General features: G+C 40.4%; 1 pseudogene; it reads left to right on the top strand.

Annotated features, from left to right (window-relative positions):
* Positions 1-3,680: 3,680 nt before the first annotated feature.
* LOC103735376 lies at positions 3,681-4,398 on the top strand (annotated as a pseudogene).
* The last annotated feature ends 1,168 nt before the right edge of the window (positions 4,399-5,566 follow it).

The following is a 5,566-nucleotide window of genomic DNA, read 5'->3' as shown; positions in this document are numbered from 1 at the left end:
CACACGAAAAATTAAAAATTTTGAGGAGAAATAGTTTTTAAAAAATGATCACAACTACAATAGTATGTATGCCCAAAACAGAAAGGATAAGTATTAATGTTGAACTTGTTAACACACTCAGCAATACTATGACCCAAGCACTCTATAACATTTAAAATATTTAAGATAATCAGTTTTTCTGACCTAATTAAATTTCCATACTTACAGTATGGTTTAGTAGCTTGGCTTCAAAACACCATTTTTGACTTTACATATGGCGCTCACTGGCAATATGACTGAAAATATTACTTAGCTTTTCTATACATGTTTCCCAACTTGAGAATCTGGGCTGATGATAGTATTTACTTCATTAGGTTACTCAGACATACTTGTTTCTTAGGTGTTTTCAGAAGTTATATAATTCAGGTATGTTTTATATTTGTGGGATGATTTATGGTAACACTATTTGAAGTAACACAAACAAATTACATGAACTATATTAGTTATAGTGGATTGATTTTTGCTGGAGTCATAAATATCTCATACTATATGTTTCTGTGAACTAAATAAAATTTGAGTCTTCTTATGATCCCATACTGTGCTGGATAGCTTTAGTGTCAACTTGACACACCTGGGTTGAGGGAGCCTCAATTGGAGAATCGCCTCTATTGGACTGGCCTGTAGCCATGTCTGAGGGGCATCCTCTTGATGAGTAAAGTGGGAGGGCCCAGCCCACTGTGGGGCCACCCCTGGGCAGGTGGGCCTATGTTGCATAAGAAAGAAGGCTGAGCAGGGCCCAGGGGTGTAAGCCAGTAAGCAGCATTCCTCCATGGCCTGTGCTCCAGCTCCTGATTCTAGGTTCCTGCCCTGAGGTCCTACCTTGGGCTCCCTGAATAACTGTAACCTGGGAGATGTAAGCTGAATAAACCCTTTCCTCCCCAAGTTGGTATAGGTCAGAGTGTTCTGTCAAAGCTTTGGTACCAGAGAGTGGGATATTGCTGTGACAGACCTGACCTTGGTGGTTTTGGGAGGACTATGGAAGTATTTGGAACTTTGGGCTGGAAAAGCCATTGTTTGCTCAGAATTTGTTGCTGTGGAGGTTGGAATAGTTATGTTGAAAGAGTTGTAGACAATAGAGGCCTGGCTTGTGAAGCTTCAAAGGGAAGCAGAGACTATCACGGTAGAGAGTGGGATATTGCTGTGACAGACCTGACCTTGGTGGTTTTGGGAGGACTATGGAAGTATTTGGAACTTTGGGCTGGAAAAGCCATTGTTTGCTCAGAATTTGTTGCTGTGGAGGTTGGAATAGTTATGTTGAAAGAGTTGTAGACGATAGAGGCCTGGCTTGTGAAGCTTCAAAGGGAAGCAGAGACTATCACGGCTGTTCGTGTGAGATTTTGGATTGAGAACCTGCGGGTTCTGGTCAGCTGGGCCTGAAGAATCATCATCTGTGATTAAGAAGAGACCAGAACCTGAAGTAAAACCTTTGCTTTCCTGGGACAATTGATGTTGGTTAACTGGGGCTAAAAAAATCAGCTGTAAGTAACAAGAGACCAGCATCACTGTGGTGAAGTCTTCTGGGAGGTATTTCCTCAGGGTCAGCACACAGAGGGGATCCGCACCTCTATCTTAAGCTGGAAGCAGGACTTGGTAATGTGTAAGAGTCTCCTGCATGGTTCTGGTGTTGAAAGTGTGAAGGAGTCACAGAGAGCAGCTGAGGATTAGCACTCTGAGAGGCCAGGAAAGGCCATAGGTGAAAGTGCAGCTCAGTTGCAGTGAAGACCCCAGGATTGAAGGGGTCATGGAGAGAATCTGTGAGGCTTTGTACCCCAAGAGGCAAAAAGAGGCCATTGGTGAAGGTATAGACTCAGTTTCAGTGGAGACCCCAGCTTTTTGGAGATGCCGGGGCCATGGGATGATCACCAAGGACAGTGGCAGGTGTGGAATGGAGCTGGCCTGGGTCTGCGAGATGAGCTGAGTGTGCTGTGGACTGCAAAGTCAGAGCAGTGGAGCTGCCAGTACCCTTCGGAGCCCAGAAGATCATGAGTGAATCCCAGATGTCCAGCCTCAAGCTACTTTGCTGGACTTTGGTTTTGCTTAGGTGTGCCCGATTCTCCCTTTGAAATAAGACAGTACTTGTTTTGGATTTTACAGAAGCCACCCACAGTTGAGACTTTTAAAAGAGACTATGGACTTTGAAGTGTTTAGATTTTTAAGGTTGTACTGTCTTAGGTTGTGATATTAACATCATATCTTGGAGGCAGAAATTGGAAAGCTATGGTTTAATAATGATGTTTGTGTGTCAAGTTGACAAGGAGTCAATTGTGCTGGATAGCTTTAGTGTCAACTTGACACACCTGGGTTGAGGGAGCCTCAGTTGGGGAATTGCCTCTATTGGACTGGCCTGTGGCCATGTCTGAGGGGCATCTTCTTGATGAGTGATGTGGGAGGGCCCAGCCCACTGTGGGTGGTACTACCCCTGGGCAGATGGGCCTGTGTTGCATAAGAAAGCAGGCTGAGCAGGGGCCAGGGGAGCAAGAAGGTAAGCAGTGTTCCTCCATGGCCTGTGCTCCAGCTCCTGCTTCCAGGTTCCTGCTCTGAATTCCTACCTTGGGCCCCCTGATGAACTGCGACCTGGGAGATGTTAGCTGAATAAACCCTTTCCTCCCCAAGTTGGTATTGGTCAGAGTGTTTTGTCACAGCAACGGAGAAACAAACCAGGACACATACTCTGTACTTTATATAGATGTTTCTTTCCAGGTAAATAAAAAGTTTCTAGATATCCAAAGCCATTTGTTTTCTATAACTGCATTTCCAATAACCATTAACATAATTTATTATTTAACAAATATTTAGTAAATAAATAAAAATATACAGAAAGGAAGGAAAGAGAAAAGAAGGAAGGAAGGAAGGAGGGAGGGAGGGAGGGCACCCTCTTTTACACTATCAATCTTTTCTTATCTTAGAATATTTTAAAGAAACTATTGAATGACTGAGTTAACAAAGTACACATGACAAATAACGTCCCCATTAACTAATGTAAATATGCAAAACATAACTTTGTAACAAAGAAGTGTGTGCAAAACTTTAGAGTTATATCTAAGTTTACTTTTACTCTTTATAGTAATGTCAAAGTGTTGTAATTTGCTGAGAAGGGCAAGTCTCCATTTACAGTTCAGGGTGTGACTGGAAAGCCTGTTCCATTCAACCAATAAGTCAATAAAGCTTAATGATTGAGATCTGTGCAAGTGATAAGTCAGTCTTTCAAGTTAATCAACAAATGGTGATAGGTACTTATCTTTTCAAGATGAAAATTCAGTCATATGAACACAGTGCAAACAAGGAAACAGACAGCTATTAACCCAAGTTTTATAATTCCTCATACACTACATGAAGCATAAAGAGTAATGACTGGATTCAGGCAGTGAGTCAAGAGGGGTAATTGTTACGACTTGAACATGTGTCCACTGTATACGACCACTTTGAAAATGTCCACCAAAAGATCAGGTTTTGATGTTTGGACCCAGCTTGTAGGTACTGGAAATTTCTGGAAATTTTTGGAGATAAACCATAGCTAGAAAATGGAGTTAACTCGGAATAGGTTATTAGAGGGACCTTGTCCCAGAGTCACTTCCCTCCTTCTTCCTCTCTGCTTCCCGAACAGTGTGAAATGAAGCTGCTCTGTGCTTTGCTCTAGCTGAAACCCGGTCCTGCTTACAGGAATTGGCAGATACTCCCTGTCTGCTATGTATTCCAGAAAGGCTCTGTACAAAAGGAAGTACTCAGCTACTAAAATCAAGGTTGAAAAGAAAAAAAAAAAAGAAGGCTCTTGTTACCGTCAGACTGCCAGTTGGTGGTGACAAGAATGGTGGCAGCCATGCCGTTAAACTTTGAAAAATGCCTAGGTATTATCCTACTGAAGACCCTGGAAGCTTCTAGCCCAGGCAACCCCTTCAGTCAGCATGTGAGAAAGCTGCACGCCAGCATCACCCCTGGGACTGTCCTGATTTACCTTACTGGGCCCCACTGGGGCAGCAGAGTGGTTTTCCTAAATCATCTGGCCCCTGGCTTGATACTTGTGACTGGACCTCTTGCCCTTAACCAAGATCCTCTGTGTAGAAAACACCAGAAGTTTGTCATTGCCACCTCCACAAAAGTTGATATCAGCAACGTGAAAATCCTCCAGCACCTCAACAAGGCTTACTTCAAGAAGCAGCTATGGAAGTGCCGGCAACAGGAAGATGAGATCCTTGACACAGAGAAAAAGAAATACGAGATTACAGAGCAGCCCAAAAGTTGATCAGAAAACAATGGACTAACAAATTTTGCCAAAGATCAAAGCTGTTCCTTGGCTCAAGTACTACCTGAGATCTCTCTTTGCTGACAAATGGCATGTATCCTCACAAATTGGTGTTCTAAATTTCTTACCAAAAGCCTAATTAAATAACTGATACATTTTTTAAAAAGCAAGAAATTATATATAATTTAAGTGTATGATTCAAATTTTAGCCGATGTAACAATACGCAAAAAGTAATTTTATGTCCAAACCATATTTTATTCAAAGAAAAAATCTTGACATTTTTGACACTGCAAAGCAAATGAACTGCTATTTTGTTAGAAGATGTAGAGTATTTGAACTTCTTTAAAAATCTGAGTGTGGTGATGCAAACTCATAATCCCACACTGTGGAGACTGAGGCAAAAGGACTGCCACCAGCCTGTACTCACTAGGTTCCAGCCTAGTTGGGGCTACAAAGCCAATTTGAGTATTTTTAAATAGAAACCTGTTTAATTTCTTTAATTTTAATTAATTTCACAATATATTGCATTATTTTTATTGTGAGTTTGACTAGCCAATATAAGAAAAAACTTCTGTGTGTTTCTAGAAAAAAAAATAGTTGGAATTTTCTATCAGTACAACAAGGAATAAAAAGGGTTCATTTCTATCATCCATCCATTTCTTTCCTGGGCCAAGCTTTATACAGAGTAGTTTGTATGCATTAACGTTTATCATAGTCATATAAACGTGAGCAATATTTTGTGATCTCCATGTTACAGGATAGACAAGTAACCAGATTTAGGTTAAGTAGCATGTCTAAGGCTACATGGAAAAATAATTTAAGAAAGATCTTCTTAAGAATCTTTCTACTAGGAATCACTAATCTACTCTATTGTAATGAATTTTGATTTGCTTAATTTCTCTTTATTCGTTCAGTCAATTTGGAAAGTAAATCAATGCTCTTCAGAACTTAGAAACAGTTAATGGTTATTTATCATTAGTATCCACTTCACCCAAAAATAGTGTTTTATATTTCTATTTCTAAATTATTTATGATTTAATGTAACATTGCATTAAAATTAATTATGATAACCTAGTTAGGAAAATAAAATTTTTAATCAAACACAGTCTCTATAGAAGATGGTAATATCAGCTTTGTTTCTCAGACAAAAAACTACACAAAACATCCCCCTCGGCACGAACACACTGCTCAGCATTATATTTGTGTCTTAGTATTGCTGATCAATACCCAGAACAGTTCCCTGTGACTTCTGTTCTGTGTTTTGAAAGCTTTGCTCTGATTTTTGC

Source organism: Nannospalax galili, unplaced genomic scaffold, assembly GCF_000622305.1.
Source record: "Nannospalax galili isolate Female #2095 unplaced genomic scaffold, S.galili_v1.0 scaffold16, whole genome shotgun sequence".
NCBI lineage: Eukaryota > Metazoa > Chordata > Mammalia > Rodentia > Spalacidae > Nannospalax > Nannospalax galili.
The sequence above is the reverse complement of the archived record's forward strand: the minus strand, read 5'-3'. Positions and strand labels throughout refer to the sequence as shown.